Genomic DNA, 23336 nt, shown 5'->3' with positions numbered 1-23336 from the left:
ATGCAGTTCCAGCAGTTCCATGACAGGTGGCCCTGCGCACCTGACTCAGCCATTTGGGCCCGTTTCGGCCTGGATTAGGCCCGAAACGGCCCGGATCGGGCCTCTGACGGGTGGTGGATCATTCTCCCGCTCAGCAGCGGCCTGATCCTGACCATTTCGGGCCCCTTTTCAGCCATTTTCAGGCCCTTTTTGCCATTTTGGGTCCAATTTTGGCCCTGAATGGCCAAGATTGGGTCCAAAACAGCCAGGATAGGTGATGTCAGGGGGTGTGGCATATGCAAATCAGTTATGCTAATGACACAATTCCGGTGATGGCAAGGAGCATGACATATACTAGTGAGTTATGCTAAGGAGTTCCTCCAGCTCTTTTTCTACGAAATGACCCCTGGTTCTATTCAAGCAATACATAACAATAAGATTGCTAAAATGCAAAAAAAATCTAAAATTTTCTTCCGGTATAGGAACTAGTTAACAGCCCAGAGATAATTCAACTAGATTTTATTTATTAGGGCACTTCTCTGCGACTTTTCTCCCCCAAAGACACCTGAAGACAGCTTACAGAAATTTCCAAAGCAAACCCAATTAATAATATAATTTAAGCAAGGGAGACAAACAAATCCAACACATCCCTGCTGTGTCCTCATTCACTGGACCGTGATTTCCCCACAGTCCTAAACCCAGACCCTGACCCAAACCCGGGGAGGCCGGGGAAAGTGGGCTCAGTTCTCAGGTGACCCTGCCTGTACGCTTCTCCGGGGGCACCTCCTCAATCCTCTTGTGACTTGTTGCCAGTAACTTGCAGCCTCCTTGCCTGGTTGCAATTCACTGGCATTGGTGGGGTTGACCTTGGCAGCGGTCCTGGGCCAGGCCATGACAAACTGGTGGCCCGGCTGCATCTGGGCGTTCTGCTGGGATCTCCATTGGCTTAGCTCTGCTCTACTCCATTGGCTAATGCAGCAGTGGCTCCTCCCCGCTTTTCCCTATTATCTCCCCTGGCAGCAGCAGGGCTTCAGAATGGTGGCAGAGATCTCCCAACATCATGTCATGATAGCTTGGTTTTCCCGATACACGTTACAATGTTTAAAGTATTTTTGTTATCATGCAAACTTCAGGACAGACCCAGGTTTGTTCCAACAAACTCGCAGTCTGTACCTAAATCCAGTGTGCAGATTTAATGATCCACACACTGAAGTCCCTGTTTAAAATTAGATCTCGGTAGGGTTCCCAGGTCTCCTTACCCTCGCGGTGGGAGGGGGAACCCAGGACTCCCCTTTTTCCTCCTTGCGCACACGCAAAGTGCATGAGTGCTCCCGGTGTGGTGTGATGACATCACTTCCTGGAGTGATGTCATTATGCAGGCCCCAGGAGGGCTGCTCTGGGCTGAATTGGACCCCAAATGGGCTGATTCTTTAGGAATACTGGGAGCACACCCGGGAGGCCTGTTCGCCTTGCCAGCCAGATGAGTGGCGGGGGGCAGAGGTTGGGAGTGGGGGTTCCCTCGCCCCCACCAGGGACCGGGCAGCCCTACATAATGTCATTTAAGGTCTCTCTCATCCTAGCATCCTACCATAAACAAAAATCTCTCCAAACCCAAGATGCTTAATTCATGTTCCATCTCTTTGTCTTTTATCAAGCAGTCCAAAGGGCACTGGGCTGGAACTCAGCATAAGTGGATCCTATTACTCTAAATGCCATTATAGTTAATGGTGCCGCTTCTCATACAAACATAGCAGCTACGACAGAAGGCAGATGCTGAGAACAGTGAGGGGGGAAGGGACTTTCATGGCCTGGGGGAGAGAACTATAGTTTCAATACCGCCCCCCCCCCCCACCACCACCAGATTCAGAGCAGATATGAGGTTGCTGAATCATTGCTGCTCCTTCAGCAGGATGTAGGAGGGTCTGAAACAGGCAGTGAGGGTTTCAGGTCGGGAGCCATGGTCTGCGGCGGAACAGCAGGATTTGAGTCCAGTAGCACCACAAGATTCTCAGGGTATGAGTTTCCGAGAGCCAAAGCTCCCTTCTTCAGATGGAATCTAAGAGCCAAACTACAAGTGACGCCTTACACAGGTTGGACACTTGTCAGCTTGCCTCAAGTTTTGATGGGAAATGTAGGCGCCCTGGTTTTACAGCTTGGCTCTCCATTACAGCTGCAAGACCAGGATGCCTACATTTCCCATCAAAACTTGAGGGAAGCCGACTAGTGTCCAACCTGTGTAAGACGTCACTTGTAGTTTGGCTCTAAGGTGCCACTGGACTCAAATCCTGCGCTAAAGGTTACACCCAAGGGAGAGCTGGAAACATGAAACTGCTGCTGCCGGCCACATCTGTGCAATTCCCTCTTCTACACAAGTATTATGGATACTAAACTCTCTTTTGTACCTCGTGCTTCCCGCCCCCCCCCCACATTTCCATGCCAATAGGTAGGCATGTCTATGACAGTAATCCCTCACCTTTTGAGAACAGGGAATGGGTGTCATCACAAAATGGCTGCCATGAAAAATGCTAGTTATATCTGTGTGTGTGGTGCCCTCAAGTCATAGGTGACTTACGCCAACCCCTGGTGGGATTTTCATGGCAAGAGACTAACAGAGGTGGCTTGCCATTGCCTGCCTCTGCAATCCTGGTCTTCGTTGGAGGTCTCCCATCCAATTACTAACCAAGGCCGACCCTGCTTAGCTTCTGAGATCTGGGCTATCCAGGTCATGGGACTTGTTATATCTGCTGCCTGCTATTCTAAAGCATGTCAAGGCTTTTCCAAAGCACCTCCTATTACAACCAAGTGGAGAAAAGCTAGGATTGGCTCTTTGCCGTAGGAAAGAGATGCTTTGGCAGAGAAGCATGTGAGCACAAAAACACACTGATGAGTGCTACATTGCTGTCAGTTCTCTCTCTCTCTCTCTCTCTCTCTCTCTCTCTCTCACACACACACACAGCAGAGCTTTCCTTATTTTTTCAATGTCACATTCATGTTGCGATTACATTTCCCTTTTTTTTCTGCAAATATAAAGACAACGGAAGAGAGATGGGGTTGATTAACAGCTGAAGAATTTACAGCATTTCATTGCCAAATATAGAAATATTCTGAACTGTTTAATACATCCATGTACAAAACAACATCCCAAACACTGGTGTTATTTGTTTAAAAAACAGCCTACCTCTGTCTATCTTTATTTTAAGACCAGACACACATATGCAGTCAGCCAAAAGGAGCTCATGGCAGCCATTAGAGAATAAATGAAATCCAGCCCAAAGTGAGAACAATGAGGCAAGTCGATCATGACTAATTTAAGTCCCATTAATCTCGACAGGACCTCCATCGCATCCCCTTTATTGAGATCAGGGCCACAAAATTCAATAAAACAAACAGGCATTTTAAAACCACACAAAAGAGCCCCTGACAAAGATCAGAAAAGCAGCAACAGAAACTGCCAGAAGCCTTCCTTAGGAAGCTCAGGGCCTGGTATGAAACCAGGGATAGACCAGGGAACCATGTATCGTGTAGTTAGGCCCCGAGGCCAAACAGACCCCTCTAGGCAGAACATTCCGTAAAGAGAGTACCATTATTGAAAAGACCTGATCCTCGCCATCTCGGAGCAGTGGCTTTCTGGAAGATCTCAAAGAGGGAGAAATAGTTGCATGACTAGGGTTGGCAATCGGTAGGAGATCGGAGGAGACAGGAACTTAGCAGTTTGGGGGGGGGGCATGAGCATCATTCCTGCGTGATGATGTCACTTCTTCCAGGCTGTGCCAGAAGAAGTGACGTTATCATGCAGGGATGAAGATCGCACATGCAGACCCCCTCCTCTGGCCACCTCCCCGCCGATCAGCTGAGGATCAGCAGGCAGACGCAGGAATTCCTGGGAGATTGCCTGCCAGAAGCAGGCACCTGGGAACCCAAATTGTACCTCCTTCAATGGCCATCCCAAAAATCACACTTTCCAACCATGTGCCTTTTGTACTTTTTCAGTGGGTCCCCCTAAACTAAAGTCTATGTTCTGTTTGGTGCATGTAATAAAACAATGGCATTTTACAATTCATCTGAGAACCTGTAAGCATGCTGACCCATGCATTATATAAGTCGAGTTGCTAGGCATCCAGTTTTCACCCAGACACTCCGGTATTTTGGGGGACTGTCTGGGGAAAATGTCCCCCAAATACTGGATGCCTGGCCCGGCCTCACCGCCACCCCCCCCCCGATCACCTAGCCTGGTTGCTCAGCCTCCTGCAGCTATGCACTGCCACTGGGCTAGGGAAGTGGCCTGTGGCTGTGTGGCACCACCCAGGAATGGCTGGCCAGCCGGGGGAACCCAGAAGTAGGTTGGCAGATGACATCATTTCCAGTAGTGATGTCATTGCGCCGAATGGAAGTGCGCACATGCTATGTGCATGAATCTTAAACAAACAAACAAAAAGCTTGGTGCCACTCTCCCCCCCCCCCCCCGGACTCTGGTATAATGTCAGACCCCATCTGGCAACCCTAATTATAAAGTCCATGAGGCCGTAAAGTTGGCAACTCTGAGCTGGGCAGTTCCTGGAGGTTTGGGGGAGAAGGCTGGGGAGGGCAGGGAGCTCAGCAGGGAGGCGATGCCCTTCACTCCATCCTCTGAAGATGCCATTTTCTCCCGCTGGAAGTGATCTTGGTCACCTGAAGATGAGTTGTAATTCTCAGAGAAATCCAGGCCCCACCGGGAACTTAGGCAAAACCAAGGGGACACAAGTCCACCGCGAGCTCCAGTGAATCACGCGTCAATTTCAGCATACAGATACTCCTTTTGTAATTCTTAAAGCGCTCAGTGCTAATAGGAATCACATACCATCTAACCACAAATGATCCGAATTATTTCATAAGCGGCATACCCCACTCAATGTACACACCCGTAAAGCCTATATGGATGCTCGTAACACAAAGAGAATGCAATTCACAGGCATCATTGTGCTAAATTAATGCATTACAAAACCTAAAATGTGCAAATACGTTGGCACACCCGATGGAACTACCAGTGGAGGAATTGTTGATGAGGTTCATAAGTGTCTACGTAAGACTGTTCATCTCTGAGGAATCCTGTGTAAAGTGCTCACCTGCGTCAAAGGTAAGTAATTACCTTTATTTGCATTATTTGCATATCCATTCTTGACCAGTCTGCGTTGTTTCCACAGGTATCCATTAGTGCTGGGCACACAGCTCTCCGAGTCCTGTTCCTCTAGCCACACCCCATATAGGGGTCCCACCTGGAATTTATGCATGCATCTGATGAAGAGAGCCGTGGTTCTCGAAAGCTTATCCTACAATTAAGTTGGTTAGTCTTAAAGGTGCTACTGGACTCTTTTTACTACCCGGAACTTAGCAACCCTATGTGGCAGATACATGGCTGCTATGAGGACTTTGATCAGATGTGCACCTGAAATTCTGGGAACTCAAGGTAAGCTGAGAAAAGAGGCTTAAGTCTCCTTCATCTGCACTGCTTTCCCAACCCCAAGTAGTTCTGGGGAGCCACTACTTACCCCATTGGCAATTTGAAGCTCCCAGGAGCTATTTTAGTTCTGGAAAATATTGAGGGGGGGGAGACTTAAGTTCCATCTCCCTCTCTATTGTGGTGCCAATCTGAATGAGGTCAAAGTGCGCTCGGGAATTAAGATTTAGACGATCGGAAGAGAAACCAAAGTATACTCAAATTAAATTCCCAGCAGGAATGGTTGGTTACAGGAATTCCCAGCAGGAATGGTTGCTAAGAGCCAAGCCACAAGTGATGAATGACACTTGCCTGGCAAGTGAACAGACACACGTGTATTCCTCCTTGTTCACTTGCACTCCACTTGCACTCCACTCGATCATGTATGTATTCCTCCCTGTTCACTTGCGCTCCACTTGCACTCCAACTTGATCACTACGTGATCAAGTTGAGCGCAAGTGGAGGGCAAGGGAATAGGGAGGAATACACGTGAGTCTGTTCACTTACCGGGCAAGTGTCATTCGTCACTTGTGGCTTGGCTCTAAGTTCCAGGTAGTAAAGAGTCCAGTAGCACCTTTAAGACTAACCAACCAGAGCACATCTGTAAAAAGTCTGCATAGAGGACAGGTGGATCTTGCAGTGCTGAAACCATCCCAAGGTCACAAGTAAGCAGCTGGCACTTGGCAGGAAAATGGGGGGGGCAGGAACATTGGGGGGGGGCTCTGTCACTTAACCCATTAATTCTCACTGCCATTAGCAAAGCCTAAGTATGAACAGAACAATAATGTTTGAGCTGACCCCCTTCCACACACACACAATTTCTTTTTTGTCTCCCATTCTTCTTTCTCCCCTTTTCTCCACTGTCCAAATTTGGATTGTAAATGCTTTGGGGCAGGGGCAGTGTATGTTATTCTGTAAGGTTCTGTGTATACTGATGGCATTACAGGTTAGATAGATAAATAGATCTAATGTTTTTTTTAAAAAGGACGAGGTTTACAGCATGTTAAATGACCCTCCCCTTATTATTGTTCTCTCTATTGCTCCTGGGTGAGGTCTAAGATTGTGATTATCAGCCTTAGCACATCAAGAAAGAGGTCAGCATAAAACAATGTTTAAGACCCTGGTTGGCAACCAGTTTTTTTTTTTAAATAGAGGCCATATTTTGAATTGAGAAAGGACAGAAAGTCCAGCATGATTGGTTCCAGCAATGGGCTTGCTCCTAGGCAAAGGCCTCTTGAATATAAACATCGTTCTTCTGTGCAACTTTGTAGAGGCTTTGGCAGGGTTGTTAGTTTAGGCACCTTAGCTGTTCACTCATTATACTACTTGCCTGCATTTTGGCTTTCACACTGCTGTGAATAGGTTCCCTTGCAAAGGCAAAGGGCTATTTAACCACCAAGTTCCTGCATGGCAAAGAGCCCTTTGCCAGTGCGCCTGTTTGTGTGGAAGTATCCCAGGTGAATAATATTGGGATCAGGTCGGGGGGAGGTCTTTGATATCTGAGTCTATGCTGAGAGCCAGTGTAATGCTTTGAGGGGCTGGCTATTAATTCACTTCATTTATACCCCATCATTCTCCCTAGCGGAGACCCAAAGCAGTTTATATCGTTCTCTTCACCTCCATTTTATCCTCACAACTACCCTGTGAGGTAGATTGACCAAAGAGTGTGTGACTGGCTCAATATCTGAACTCGGATCTCCCAGATCCTTGTTGAGAAGGCTAACCACTACACAACACTGCCTCTCACTTGCCTATCCCCAGGGGTTATTTTGTAGAAAAAAAGCTGGAGGAACTCATTAGCATAACTCATTAGCATAACTCATCAGCATATGCCACGCCTCTTGCCATCACCGGAAGTGTGTCATTAGTATAACTGATTTGCATGTGCCACACCCCCTGACATCTCCTATTCCGGCTGTTTTGGACCCAATCCTGGCCATTCAGGGCCAAAATTGGGCCCAAAATGGCAAAAGGGGGCTGAAAATGGCTGAAAAGGGGCCCAAAATGGTCAGGATCGGGAGCGGGAGAGTGAACCACCACCCGTCAGAGGCCCGATCCAGGCTGTTTCAGCCCCAATTCAGGCCGAAACGGGCCCAAAATAGCCGAGAGTCAGAGGGACAGGGACACCTGACATGTGACCTCTTTGGGGAACTGCCAGAACTGCGTTCCTTTGCATTCCCCCTCGAAATGATTCCTGCCTATCCCTATGGTAATAACTCTCATCTCATGATACTAAAGTGTTCTTATCCTTTTGGAAAACAGAACATCTCCCAAAGAAAGACTCTGGAGCTGATTCTTTTGTGCTTTTTTTTACACACATACACAGCTCTCTCTCTTTTTTAATGATTCTGAGCTTAACATTCTTTTCAAGGAACGAATGAGAGAGCTGCAGCGCTCTCTGAATCCGAGTCCTGAGTCAGAGGTTTTTGCTGAACCCCTTGCTTCATCTCTCTTTATTTGGTTAAGCAGTGAGCGAGCAGAAAAGCCAGCCGGCTTCAAAGCCTCCCGGCAGGCCATCCATCAGGCAGGTATTGATTAGTGCCAGGGAAGCAGCCATTTTGCGCAGTAAGCTGTTATTCTTTACCCTGAGAAACCCTTACGTAGATGTAAATTGGCTAAGGGTACCTTTTGTATGCTGTGGGACTAAGTCAAGAGCGGGCGTTCGCCTGCCTAATCACAGAGGAGTGGGGGAGGAGAGAGACTGAACATTACTTAATATTCCTATAGAACACACACAGGCTGGTTGCGTATGCCGTGTTTGCCTCTCCCCACCAGCTGGCCAAAAGCATCAACCGTTCTCGTGCCAAACAGATTTTGTAGATAGAATTTATTGGACCCTGTACAAAAATGGAGATTCGGTGTCCTTCCTTTTGCCCGCAGGAGTACCTGTCTCAAGCCCATAAGAGATTTTCCCTGGGATGGCATGTGGTGATTAACAACACCGGCCCAAGCAGGGCTGCCCCCTTCTGAGCCTGCCGGCTTCTAAAGACCTAGGATGCAGTTCTCCTCAGGACGGCACTATTTTTCTGTGCACCTGAAAGTGCGAAAAGACCTACCACAACCCAGTTGTGGTACAACCCAGAAGTGACAAAGGTAAGACCAGAGTCTTTGATAATTCCTAGAGATACTCTTTGAGCTGAAACAGATGTGACGAGTTACCTCAATTCAACCTGGGTTTCCTTGCCTCAAGGTTTGACGGGAAGTGTAGGCATCCTTGCAGGTGCATCACTGCATTTCTCCTTCCCCTGCTTGCGTGGCCTGGAGCTACATAGCCGCACGTGCTCTGCCTCCCCCCCCCCCCGTCACACTGAGCGTCACTTCATCTCCCCCCCCTCCCTCATCTGGCCCAGTCCCCGCAGTTCTGGGCTGCGCGGCTTCTGGTGGGGGCCAGGTGAGTGAGGGGGAGATGCAGCATGCTCCAGGAGCCTTTCCTCCCACTCTCCCAGTGCAGCCCGGTGTCACTCTGTGGGGGCTGGGCCAGGTGAGGGGGTGGAGTTGCCTCCCCCCGTCGCACTGAGCGTCACTTCATCTCCCCCCCCCCCTCGCCTGGCCCAGCCCCCACAGAGCAACACCAGGCTGCACCGGGAGAGCAGGAGGAAAGGCTCCCGGAGCATGCTGCATCTCCCCCTCACTCACCTGGCCCCCACCAGAAGCCGCGCAGCCCAGAACTGCGGGGACTGGGCCAGAGGGAGGGAGGGGGGGAGATGAAGTGACGCTCAGTGCGACGGGGGGGGAGGCAGAGCACATGCGGCTATGTAGCTCCGGGCCACACAAGCAGGGGAAGGAGAAATGCAGTGATGCATCTGCAAGGACGCCTACACTTCCCGTCAAACCTTGAGGCAAGGAAACCCAGGTTGAATTGAGGTAACTCATCACGTCTGTTTCGGGTCTTTGTTACTTCCAGTTTGTACCCAGTGTCAGGCTCTGGATGACAGAATACAGCAGACAGATCCCTGGTTCATCGTAACAAGACACAGGTCCTTGGTTAAATGACTTTTATTCAGAAATCAGATCTTTTCCATATTCAGGTCCAAAGGTTTACTTAGGAGTAAGGTAAGCAACTAAGTAGTTCTAGTAGAAGTTTGACAAGAATGGCAACATGGGAGAAACACATCTCTTTTCTACCCAACTTTCCTTCCCCCTCCCAATGCCCAAACAAATCATTGTTGTTCTTTTCTGTGTGAGAACATTTTGCATGTTTGTGCTATCATGCCATGAAGAGGGAAGACATATCACAGTCCAGAGGAAAAGTTCAAAGTTGTAAACAGACAGCCACCTGTGAACATTTGAGAATCCACTATAATACTAGCAACAAGGAATTGAGTTACACCAGGCTTATGATTACAATAACTGGCAGTAGAACATAATTGTTACAACTGGCATTAACTGGCACCTAAGCATATAGGCATCAGAATTCATATTGGCATGGATGAATGGGTACAGTCAAACATGACACCCAGAAGTGACTTAGTGACATCGGCATGCCACTGTTTTTTAATCTAATTTTTCTCCCAATGCTACTCCAAGTAGCAATAGGCAACGGAGCTTGCTGGAAGAAGAATTCCTGTCATCACAGGAGTCCTGGCAAACCGAAAAATCAGGCACAAGAGAGATTGTGTGTGTTGTGTTAAAGAAGCAAGGACTCAAAAAGGAATCCCAACCTAAAAGTCCCACCTTTTACTAGGTTCTTCCTATCAGGCATGATGAACTGCAATCACTCCAGCCCTCCAGTCATGGGTCCTGGTATGCACTTGGCTGCAAAGATTCCATTATGTGCTCTAGTGGTACTGGTCTGCACTCTGGATATGCTCAGAAGGATGCCTCTTGGAGCCAGAGGATGAACATGGGAGACCATTTGGATAACAGGAAACTGAATTGATTGATAACACCTTCTCAGAAGGGGCTTCTTGCTTGAGACCTGCTTATGTTTGGGGTGGGATTCTTTCACGGACTCGTGTAATTCCTCTCCTTTAATTAGCTATGTAAGAATGAATAAATTAAATCTGGCCCTCAAGTCAGAGTTGACTTATGGCGACCCCTGGTGGGGTTTTCATGGCAAGAGACTAACAGGTGGTTTGCCATTGCCTGCCTCTGCAACCCTGGTCTTTGTTGGAGGTCTCCCATCCAATTATTAACCAAGGCCAATCCTGCTTAGCTTCTGAGATCTGACAAGATCAGGCTCTCCTGGCCTGGTATAATATTTTGTTGACTTAATCTATGTTTAAAATGTAATAGCTATGCTTTAATAAAGGATTAAAGTGGAAGCAGAGGTTCCCTAATATGATCACTTGTATACAGACCCATAAGGAGACTAAAACGTTGTTAAGGCATGCCTTTTGACAGGAATTAAATGATCTGATATAGGAAAGCTAATTGTCTCAGGCTTCTAAAGTGCATGTTTATATCTGAACCAGGTGTGTGACCAGAGTCATCCAGAACAATTACAAGAGGGTGGGAGAGAGACAGAGGCTTCTCTTATGAATTGCACACAAAGGGAATTCCTGATTCACATATCAGCAAACAGAAAATGGATTGTTTGGCACTGGATGTATGGAGCTGGTCTAGATTGTTAATCAAATCTTAAAAACCTAACCAATAAACATCCTGGTATGCCCTGATCTTGTTATACCCAGATTGTCTCTGAGAACTAAACCACACGAGATGAATTACACAAGGACGCTCAAATGAAGGGAGACGCAATGTTAGTTGGGAAGTATAGTTTGTATTTCACCTCTCTCTACAGAGCCACAAAGTTTGCTCTTTGGAGGGTTTGTTAATTTCCTCTTTGCCTCCCCGAAGACTCTGTCAATTACTAACAAACCTCTGAGGAGCAATCTCTGCTGGCTCTGTGGAGAGAGGTGAAATTCAAACTACACTTCCCCGCTAACATTGCATCTCCCTTCACCTGAGTGTCCTCGTGTAATTTGTCTCATGTGGTTTAGCTCTGACCCACCCACCCTCCAGTAAAATAGCTGCCTTTGGAGAACCTTCTATTCAGCTCATCATTTGGGTAGCCTTGGTCATGTTACCTTACCAAACATATCAAATCCAAAAATTTTGAGCACCTTCTGATCTCCAAAGGTCATCCCTGACCTAAGACCTTAATGGCACTCACTGAACATGGAGTCACCAAGATGAAAGGGGCTTCTTAATAACAGAAGAGTCTAAAGATGCTTCTAGTTATGTGGGAACAGATTGAATCTCGGCTCCGGAACTATAGAGGGAGTTACATACACAGAACTCAGCAGTGAGTCTTTTCCCATCTGGGAATCCCTGAATTTATAAAAAAGATTAGGATACTCCCTTTCTTTCAGTCCAGTATAAGACCAGTGCCCTAGGCCTAATTTATACATCCAAGGTCCATGCCCTGTGTAATGTGTAACAACCAGGTGTGTGTGTGTGTGTGGTAGGGTTGCCAGGTCCCTTGAGTCCCCCGGTGGCGGGGACTGGGAACCTTGCACTCACCCTCCAAAGTCATTGTGTGCATGTGCAGCATATGCACTTGTTCCTGGTCTGTGTGATGATGTCACTTCTGGGAAGTGATGTCATCACGCAGGTCAAAGGGCATGCGCTCCCGTTGTGGGGCATGCGAGCATGCTGTGGGGGTGCCAGGTAAGTGGGATTGGGGGGATGAGGTGGGAGCATGGGATCCCCCACCCCAGGTGGGGGAATGGCAGCCCTAGTGTGTGGTGTGCCCCCAGAGGGCCAAATAGAGCCCTCAGAACCATTTATCATTAGGAGAACAAAACTAGGTGGAAGGCTGAAGCCATTTCTGCACATCTTTAAAGGGACAGCCAACTCACCAAACGTGGGCGACTTTTCAACTTCACTCCAGACATCTATGTTTTCAGAATGGTTGCAGGCTGTTTGGCTTCCGTTTTCTTCAGCACCTTTTCTGGCCTGCAACTGTTTTGAAAACATAGACGTCTGGAGAGAAGTGGAAAAGCCACCTGTGTTCAATGAGTGGGCTGTTTCTTTAAGGACATGCGGAAACGGCCTATGTCTGCCAAAAGCCTGCTTCAGATCAGGCACCATGCACGTGGGAACTGAGGAGAACTCAGTGATGCGCCCCTGAGACAGAATAATACCAAGCAACTGACTCAAATTATAAAGGGGATATGCACCCTCCACCCATTTTCAGTACAGCTTTTGGACAAACTATGGCCCTTTTCACACTGCTTTCAGGCCACAGAGCATCGCGCCAAGCTCCCGGAACGACAGCGTCTTCCTGGTGCAATTTTGCGAGAGAGCTACCGTTCTTGTGCGAAAACATGCCAGGAAGACGCTGTCGTTCCAGGAGCTTGCCGTGATGTTCCGTGGCTGGTAAGCAGTGTGAAAATGGCCTATGATGTTTTTTGGACTGCATGACAACCAAAACATCCCTAATGCTCTGAGAGGCAGTGAACTGTGTTAACAAATCCCTATTTCCATTTTTGAAGATCACACAAAACAACTTCAAAGATCAAATGGTGAATAATGACATTTTTGAAAATCCCTCCCACCCTGCATATTCTGCCTGCTGGAATTTGTTTGTCCCGGGACTGGCCTAATCTCAATAGCTAAAATGTTCTTCCTCTTGTCGCCCTCTTACTGTTTTTCAGTTTCCAGATCTCCCCCCACCCCCATCTCCTGTGGGCAGACTGAGGGCCAAGCTACAAGTGACAAATGGCACTTGAACGGCAAGTGAACAAACTTACGTGTATTCCTCCCTGTTCATTTGTGCTCTACTTGCACTCCACTTGATCACGTAGTGGAGTGCAAGTGAACAGGGAGGAGTACATGTGAGTCTGTTCACTTGCCCTTCAAGTGCCATTCGTCACTTGTAGCTTGGCCCTGAGATGCATTTGGCACCATGAACAGGAAACCAGAGCTGATCTGTTTGCCAGTCCCATCTTGCCCTCCCCCCTGTATCTTGCCCCCACTGTGGTGGCTAGCACAAGGCCATCTTCTCCCACACACAACTTGAACCTGACAAACGCATTGAGTTGTAGCCATGCGCACAAAATGGCATCTTCGTTGGAAGGAAGGTGATGGTGTCACAACAAAGGAAACAAGGTCGTTGCTTAATGGCACTAAATTTCAGGAGAGAAATAAAACCATCAGTTTGTGTAATGTCTGAACTGAGCTCCCGTTTGTCCTTGGGCCTACCCTAAACTCCTGTATCTCTAGGGAGATGAAGCAACAGCTAAAGGGATTTTCAGACATTACAAACAATGAGTACCAAAAGCTCATCAACCTTATGGAAACAAGTGTGCTCTACCTGTGAGTCTTACAATACACATGGTCATCATGTTGTGTGAACAAGAGCAATGTGCATATTTACTATTTATTTATTTAGTATTTACCCAAACACAAGACTATCCCACCCACCCCTGATGTGCCATCAAAAGAAAGAGGTCATCTTACATTTGTATAGAAGTTACAGTTTTGTTGTATGTGTGCATATAAAACTGTTAAGGTCTTATATTCTCGGTTGTCTTCCTTTTGAGTAAATACTGAACTTAATACCATGGAAGTATGTGTAGACTGAGGCACTGTGCTTGAAAACATACCACTGGATGGTGGTGGGGAACCAGTAAGATACCAAAATGTCATGTCCTGTTCTATTGTCTCACTCACCCCCTCCTTTCAGGCGGGTTATAGCTAGTGCAAGGGCCAAGAAGTGCAGCATAGAATTCAAGAAATGATTGCCATTATAGCACAAATATGGGTAAGACAAAGATGGAGAGGAGACTGTGAAAAGTCATGGGGCGGGCAGCGTGAACATGAGTCACTCTAACAAGGACAGTGGCGCCCTACCTTGCCATTGGGGTCAACCAAAATGTCAAGCAATAGTGAGTAGTGCCTTGAACTGGTTCCCTAGAACCAGTTCCCTAGAACACTTAGATTGGGTGTGCAAGTGGAGCGCAAGTGAACAGGGAGGAATACATGTGAGTCTGTTCACTTGCCATTCAAGTGTAATTCGTCATGTCTAGCTTGGCCCTCAATCTGTAACCATTCTGGATGTTACCTATGGTTCCAGTGCTGGGTCAGATGTGGTACCAGTTTGTGATAAACAGCAAAGCTAGAATGGGTGCTCACTGGCTAGAGCAGAGAGTCTGGCAGTGAGTGCCATTTTTACTTTGGCAGACCTGCCGATACCAGAAGTCATTCTAATCAGGACACAAGTATCTGTGCAGTGCTGGCTCAGCTGTGTGATCTCCTGTGAAGGTCATATCCGCAGCAAGTGATGTGCTTAATAACTGCTGGAGCATATCCTATGCAGGTCTTGTTCGGGAGGGAATCCGCTGCCTGCTGTGACAGGTACACAGTAGAAGGAGCTGCTGATGGCGTTGACACGGATGCTGTTGATGGGAGCTTGGAGGACGTGCTGAGAACCAGGGATGAAATATTCATGGGCCGTATCCAGTTCAAGGCACTGCCTGACGGTTTGGTCGGTGGACAAAAGCCCTGATTCAGTCAAGCACACCACAACGCAATCAGCATCTGGAAGAGGCTGAGCAGGATCATTTGCGCTGGTTCTGACCCCATCCTCCATGATCCAGTTCTTCTACACAGCATCCAAGTGGTACACATCAGATTTATATGCATGATCTAGAACTCAGAACTGCAGAAAATCTGGACAAATGCAGGGACATCAAGGGTGGGGCCAATGGCTTGACTCCTCTCTTCTCCCTATGTTGACTGCCCCCCGTTTTGTTCAGTTGCACCTGTGAGACTAACAAAATTAGTGGTAGGCAGGGCTTTTTTCTGGGAAAAGAGGTGGCAGAACTCAGTGGTGGAACTCAGGACTGCACAATGACGTCACTTTGGGTCAGCTGGAACCAGGGGGGAGTTTTTTAAAGATTAAATCACCCTAGGTGAAAATGGTCACATGGCGGGTGGCCCCGCCCCCCGATCTCCAGACAGAGGGGAGTTGAGATTGCCCTCCACGCTGTGGCACAGAGGGCAATCTCAACTCCCCTCTGTCTGGAGATCGGGGGGGCGGGGCCACCAGCCATGTGACCATTTTCAAGAGGCGCCGGAACTCCATTTCACCGCGTTCCAGCTGAAAAAAAGCCCTGCTCCTGTCCAATTACTAACTGAGACTGATTCTGCTCAGCTTCTGAGATCTGATGAGATCAGGCTCAACAGACCAGATTCTAAAGGAAAGCCAGCCTAAGGGCTGGATGGACCTTTTGGTAGCACTGCAGGACTGCTACAAATAAGTCACTTTAATTTCAGTGACATGACGAAACTGCATCAGCTGAGAACGAGAAACCATTTTTTTTCTTTAGTGTGAAAATGCCTTTCACTGGGATTCTACATAATCTGTTAAAATGTCATATATTACAACTGTGATGAGTCTCAAACCTTGTAGAGGTGAAAGAAGAATCATCAAGTCAGAATGAATGACCTCTATTTCTTTAGGAAATAGTATTAAATTCATATAGTTTTCACTTTCCTGTCCCCAAACCCTACCATCCCTTGAATAATTCTGACCTCGTTCTCGAACTCCATGACCTTGTGCTCAAGGGGTCTCTGTCGTCCCACTGGAAACATTTTAATCTTCCGTGTCTTCTTGTTTCTTTTCTAAACTGGGCATTTCTGCTCTTAATGGCATTGGTGTTATTACATTTATCTTTAAATTATGCATGAAGCCTTTCAGAAATAATCATGGTGGAATCTGAATATTTCATACAGAGTCTAAATGTTTCATGTCTGCTTACAAAGTCAAACTAATAAGGAGAACGGGCAAACTTGGTTGTCTTTGGTATGTGGTGCTCCTCTGCCGGGATAAGAGCTGTCTCTCACATTTCATCAGCCATGTTTCAGACTCCTTCTTCAGAGTTGTTTGGGGCGGTCATCTTTTTTTTTTTTAATTTTATTGGGTGAGTAAAAATTAATATTACAGATTTGCAATGAAAACCCTCACTTCCATATTCTCCCACCCTTTTCCCTCCCCCCTTAATCTAAGACTTCCAACAGTTTCCCAACCCACTGTCTAAATCTACTACTTATATCCCCTTTTCTATTCTTAACTATCTTAACACACTAGTAAAATAGATAATATATATTAGATTAAACAAAACCTAACATCAAACTATCAGTCACATTATGTTTCTAACTTATCTCCTCTCTTCTCTTGTAAAGATCAGAATCTCCTCCTTTCTGCAAAATTAATAGTTATCTAACAACCATAATTGTCCCTTTATGTCCCACTTCTTTTCCAAATACTGTTTTAGTTTACCCCAGTCATTAAGAAATTCTTCTGGATTCTGTTCTCTCAACTTTCTCGTCATTTTATCCATTTCTGCCATGTACAGCAATTTTTGTATCCAATTTTCAATAGATAGTACTTGGGGCGGTCATCTTTTTGTCACTTTCCTTACCCACCCTTAGAAGTCAAAAAACCACTGGGCAGAAAACAAAATGACCCAGCAAGAAAAGATAACATGTATAGACGTTCCAATCCTATCACATTTACTCGGAACTGAGTCCCATTGATTTCAAGGAGATGTTCTTCTAAGTACGCTAGGACTGCAGCCATCATTTTATAGACGGAGAAACAATTCAGGTTATAATAACAGGCTATGATGATTATGATGAAGCTATTAGCTATTACTCCTCAGAGGCAGAGGGGCAGGGGTCATTTTGTAGAAAAAGAGCTAGAGGAACTCATTAGCATAACTCATTAGCATATGCCATGCCCCTTACCATCCCTGGAAGTGTTTCATTAACATGACTGATTTGCATATGCCACACCCCCTGGCATCACCTATCCCGGCTGTTTTGGACCCAATCCTGACCATTCAGGGCCGAAATTGGGCCCAAAATGGCAAAAGGGGTGAAAAGGGGCCCAAAATGGTCAGGATCGGGCCACTGCTGAGCAGGAGAGTGATCCACCACCCATCAGAGGCTCGATCTGGGCCATTTTGGCCCCAATCCAGGCCAAAACGGGCCCAAAATGGCTGAGAGTCAGATGGGCAGGGCCACCTGTCATGTGACCTCTTTGGGGAACTGCCGGAACTGCGTTCTTGCATGTTCCCCCCCAAAATGAGCCCTGCAGAGGAGTATATAACATATCTTACAGTGCAATTCTAAGGAGACTTTCCTGGGAGTAATCCACATTGAACAGACTTGAGTAAACCTGCTTAGGATTGCTCTGTTCCTTTCACTTGTTTGTCCATGATTAACAAAGCCTTGGGAACAGGGTTGCTTGCCTCTAGGTGGTGGCTGGAGATCTCCCGGAATTACAACCAATCTCCAAGCAACAGCGATCAGTTGCCCTGGCTGGAGAAAATGGCTGCTATGAAGGATGAACTCTATGGCATTATAATCCACTGCGGCCCCTCTCCAGGCTTCACCCCCAAAATCTCCAGGAATTTCCCAACCTGGATCTGGCAACCCTGCTTGGGAAGCTACTCACTGTGTTGGTATTACAACCATGTTACAGGAGGAAAACCTAGAAGAAAACGTGCAGACTGTTTTAAAAATAATTTTGTACTGTTGAGTTCAAGAAAATATTGACCCACTGATGGGTCATTCTTCTTCTAAAAGACCCTTCCAGTTAAATTCCACAGACCTCCTTGACGGTTTTGCTGTTTCACCCTTCTCCAAGAATTTAGCTCTTTCTAGGCAGACATCTTGAATTACTGCAGCAGAATTTGCTGACTAAATCTTTAGCTTGAGGTTCTTGGCTTGGCCAAAGCAACACATGAGTCTTTTATTTATTCATTTATTAGCATCCAGGGGGAAAAAAGAATCTGTAGAATGATATATGTTGGTTGCTCCATGTTGCGTTTCTCTTTATTTCTGCTCCCACTCTTCATCTGTTTTGTCTGGTAAGACTCATGTGTTGCCAAGATCCAGTTCATATGTTACTTAGACTGCAGTTGGGTACAGGAGATGGAGAATGCCAGCAAGGTTTGTTGGTTAGATTAAAAACATTTAGATCAAGTTTAAAAGGTGCCTATCCCCAATAAATTAGGCAGCATGTTTTTTAAAAAGTTGAGCTTAATTTTAATGCAAGCACATTTTTAAAAAAAACTAAGGGTGCTACATTTCATTTTCAAAGAGACATTCCTCCTTCACTTGTGTAGTCAGGAACACTTCTGCTAAGACTGCATTGTGATATTCATCAATCAGCATCTAAAAAACAACAGTACACTTATTTCCAAAGCTACAAAACCATCAACCATTCCATTTGCACTTCACAATGCAGAATAACAACAACAACAACAACATTCGATTTATATACCGCCCTTCAGGACAATTTAATGCCCACTCAGAGCAGTTTACAAAGTAGGTCATTATTATCCCCACAACAAAACACCCTGTGAGGTGGGTGGGGCTCAGACAGCTCCAGAGAGCTGTGACTCGCCCAAGGTCACCCAGCTGGCTTCAAGCGGAGGAGTGGGGAATCAAACCCGGCTCTCCAGGTTAGAGTCCCGCTCTCTTAACCACTACACCAAACTGGCTCTCAATAGAGAAATGGCTTGTATTTTTTGTCACTTTCTCCTGTCCCTGGAAGTAAATCACCATCTTGTTAAGTCTATGGACACTTTTAGAACTTTGACAATGGACTAATGGGCCATCACAAAATGGCTGCCATGGGAGGGGGGTCATGGCCCATTACAAAATGGCTGCTGTGGGAGCTGGGGCCAATCACAAAATGTTGAGAGGATCCAACCCAAGCATCTTCCTATGATGGAGGCAGCAGTGGGGAAGAAGGAAGAAAGCACCAAAAACACATCAGGAGCACCCTGTTGAGGCTCACAGCTCTATGTAATATATAAAGTGACCAAGTAACATAATGTATAAAAGGAACTGAATTTCAGTTGACACCTCAATGGTAGAAAATGGGTTGTATCAGAGAGAGAATGGAGATAGGAAAATGACTTAACGTTGGCAGAAGACAACCTCATGGCCACATAGACAAAAAAGAACCATTTCAAATGAGTTTTGATTTCACATTTGTTTGTAAGGTAAAGCATCAGTTGCAACTAGAGATGGGCATGAACCAAAATACGAACCAAAATTAAACATGAACCAGGCCGGTTCATGGTTCGCAAACCACAGTTCGTCAGATCTCATTTCTGATGAACCGCCATTAACTTTTAGGCTGGTTCGTTTGGTTCATTTTTTGTTTCGTCGCTGCAGACAGCCTGGTGCCAATCAATCAGTTTCCTAGGCAACAGGGGATGGACTTCCTGCAGACCTTCTGCTGACCCAGAAGTGATGGTTTTCTGACCTGGATGTGACACTTCCACAAACCAAACGGACCGGTTCGCGAACCAGGGGCAGGTTCATGAAAGTTCGTGGTTCGTGAAATTTGACGAACCACAAACCACATGGTTCAGTTTTTTTCTGGTTCATGCCCAACTCTAGTTGCAACTATTCCAGATCAACTGCTTCTCATGGAAGAAAATCCAGCTACAAAATAATAGGTTGGCTGTATCTCTTCTGCAGGAAGGTGTGGGACGGAAGAGTCTGTCAATGGGGCCTGCAATGCGATAATAAGATAAGCATGTACTTCATGCCGTCTCACTGCTTGCCCTGGTGCATATTAGCCATGCGTTCTTCTCTCTCGGCAAGGCATAGATTCCAAGAAGTGGTATAAATTTTGATTGACCTTTGCGTTAGAGCGAGCCTTAATGAGAATTCATGCCACAGCGAAGCTCAATCTAGACCTGCGGCTTGAAACCCTTTTACAAAGTCCAGTGAAACATTGCTGCATGCTGGGATTTTAATAGCTGCTTAGGCTATTTGAACATTCAGTCACTTTTTAAAGGGAAGGCACATATTAGAAAGGCAACTGGGGGTGGGATGAGGACTCGAAGTCTCAGATTTAATTCCCTAGGGAAATGAGAACGATTGATGCATGAAGTTGATGCGTGGCCAATGATGTCCTGATCAGATGGAAGACTGCCGTTTTTACAAAACCAGTAAACAGAGTAATCCAATTTTCCTGCTTGTTCCCATAAAAGGCATCTTGGCAAAACCACAAAAAATGATATCAATCCTCTAATGAGAGAGAGAGATGAAAAAAAATTATATGGAATCACAAACTGGGCAGCGGAGTGTTTAACGGAAATATTCAGAATGGCAACCACAAAATGTTCAGGAATAGGAAAAGCGCCCCCTTCCAAACCCTGGATAAGTACATTGGTAATTCACTGGAGAAAGGCTCCTCAGGATGGGACCAGATGAATTCCCTTAATCGCATGTTCTTTCTGTCTTTTAATGTAAGGCTTGGCTGTAGACAATAGACCGAGTGGTATGTTTAGGGTGGTAGCTGGAGGCATGTAGATATGAGTATCGGTCTGTTGGTTTCCGGTATAAGGTGGTATTTATTCTTGCATTATGTAGTTGTACAGTGGTGTCCAGGAAGTGTACCTGTTGTGTAGAGTGGTCCAGGCTTAGGTTGATAGTAGGGTGAAAGTTATTGAAGTCCTGATGAAATCTCTCAAGAGCTTCCTTCCCATGGGTCCAAATGATGAAGATGTCATCCAGGAATCTTAAGTACAGTAGTGGTTCCAGTGGATGGTTCTCTCTTTTCCAAGGGACCTGGAGTTACAGAGACATAAGATGAACCACGGGCGTTTATATTTCTAGTTGAAGTCTGCCATGATCTGACCTTCTCCCCAGGAGGCCCGAGGTGGAACCTGGCACCATCTCTGCCAAATGCCTTTAACAATACAATCTGATGAACACTTTCCTGGGAGTAAGTCCCACAAAACAGACCCAAGTTAGGATTCAGAGGGCTGAACTCAACATTATCTCTGACCCAAGTCTGGTACACATTACATCAGGGGACTCTTGTTTCTGCAGGGCCAGTTTCTGCTCTCAAGCAGGGGCAAAGAGGCTGCTGTCTCTCTCCCATCCCGTGCCATTTGCTGGACGTGGGAGACCCTGTTTGCCTGCTCAGGAGTCCACATGTTGGAGTCACGGATGATGTTTAGTTGAGCCCTGAGTAGATCGGCTCAGGATGGCACCATAAGCCTGCAAGGCGTTCTAGCGAGAATGCTGGAAAAAAAGGCCTCAAAAACCATTTTTCCTTCCCTCTTTTCAAAACATTTTTTTTAACTTATGGAGCAATGGAATGTACAACAGATGGTTCACATGATTCCATTTCAGTTTTCAAGAAATACCTTGTGCTATGCCTTGCGCACCCGTAAAAGATTGCAGGAATATATAATCACTTTCACTTAATGTAGGCAGGAGTAATTTTAGCACTTCTGCTTGCTCAAGGATCGTTGTGTGTGTCGAAATCTTCCAGGGGATCCAACCCAATATAACTGAGGTCCAAAATGTTGGCTTGCCTCCAGTTTCAGGGATCATGTACCCCTAATATCAGTCACTGAGCGCCTTTCTTGAGGAATCTTGTTGTCCACTGTGGAAATCGTGGTACTGGGCTAAATAGAGCATTGGTGTGCCCCAGCAGGACTGTTCTTATGTTCTCAAGATAAACTCCTGTACGTTGGTTTTTTTCCCCTCCTGGTTTAGTATATAGCAAGCCATTGTAACGTAGCCATTGTAACGTAGTGCCATTGTAACGTAGTGGTTAGTGTGCCATTGTAACGTAGAGGTTAGTGCGTCAAACTAGGATTTGAGAAAACCAGGGCTGTTTCCACACGGCTCCCTACTGCTCGTAACAACCCGGAAGATCGCGCAAAAAACACGGAAGATCGCGTTTTCTCGCGCGAGAAAATGCGATCTTCCACGTTTTTCTTGTGATATTCCGGGTTGTTACGAGCAGCGGGGAGCCGTGTGGAAATGGCCATAGTTCAAATCCTCACTCTGCCATGGAAGCTCGGGCCAGTCATACGCTTTCAGCCTGATCTACCTCACCGAGTTGTTGTGGGGATAAAATAGAGGAGATGGGAAAGATGTAACCCACTCTGAGTCCCTGCTGGGAAGAAAGGTGGAGTATAAATAAAGTAAATATATTAATAAGCTACTTTACTTCAATGAGCATGTGCAAAAAAAAGAGCTCATGCTTCATCCATGTGCCTGTCCCCTTTTGTGTTCACGCTTCTGTCCTGCAGTTCCCAGATCTGCCCACCGTACACAGTTATTAAATAAGTCCAGACCCATTAACCCACAAAATTGTAATGTATCTGTGGGGTATTCTCTATTCTTCTGTGTATTCAATTGGAAATCATGCCAAGATTTTGGAAGAGCTGACTTCTGGAGCGTAATATGTGGGTACAACTATCTGCTGCTTTTCAATTACTTAAACCCAGGCACATTTCTGCATTCTTCTCTCCAGCACAAAAGAACAAAAATAATTCCCTCAGCAAGAGTCTTTGTTCATGCTTCTCCTCAGAACTAGCCTTAAATCAATATGGGATTGAATCATTAAAAAAAACCCCAACCTAGAAAACAAACTTCTGCTAAAAGGATAAGCAAAATAAATGTTTTTTTCCACCTCAGACAGATTTTGAAAAAAAAAAAATATGAAAAGTTCAGGGGCTGACTAGGGTTTCACACGCACCTGAAAATGGCCCTTTTTTGCCCAGCGATCTTGGGAAAGATGGTGAGAATCTACAGCTGCTTGAAGCTGCTCCCATTAAACTGTGAAGGAACAAGGGGAACGCCAAGTCCCTTTTTGGCACTGGATGCTAGAGATTACACATCAGACAGGTCAATTAAAAAGAATAGGCACCTCTCCTTCCTTAATATTGTGTCCTGTGGATTCTATACTCTGGGGAGAGCAATGGCCGGTAAGACAAGCCATTTACGAAATGCGGAGAGCCAGGCCGTTTCCACACCACTTACCTTCATCTGGAACGCCGTGGAACGTTGTGAAAAAACACAGAAGATAGCATTTTCTCACACGAGTTTTGTGCGACATTGCGCAAAACTCGTGCGAGAAGACACTATCTTCCATTTTTTTTCG

Source organism: Eublepharis macularius, chromosome 8 (assembly GCF_028583425.1).
Source record: "Eublepharis macularius isolate TG4126 chromosome 8, MPM_Emac_v1.0, whole genome shotgun sequence".
Classification (NCBI taxonomy): domain Eukaryota; kingdom Metazoa; phylum Chordata; class Lepidosauria; order Squamata; family Eublepharidae; genus Eublepharis; species Eublepharis macularius.
This window is presented reverse-complemented; position numbering follows the sequence as displayed.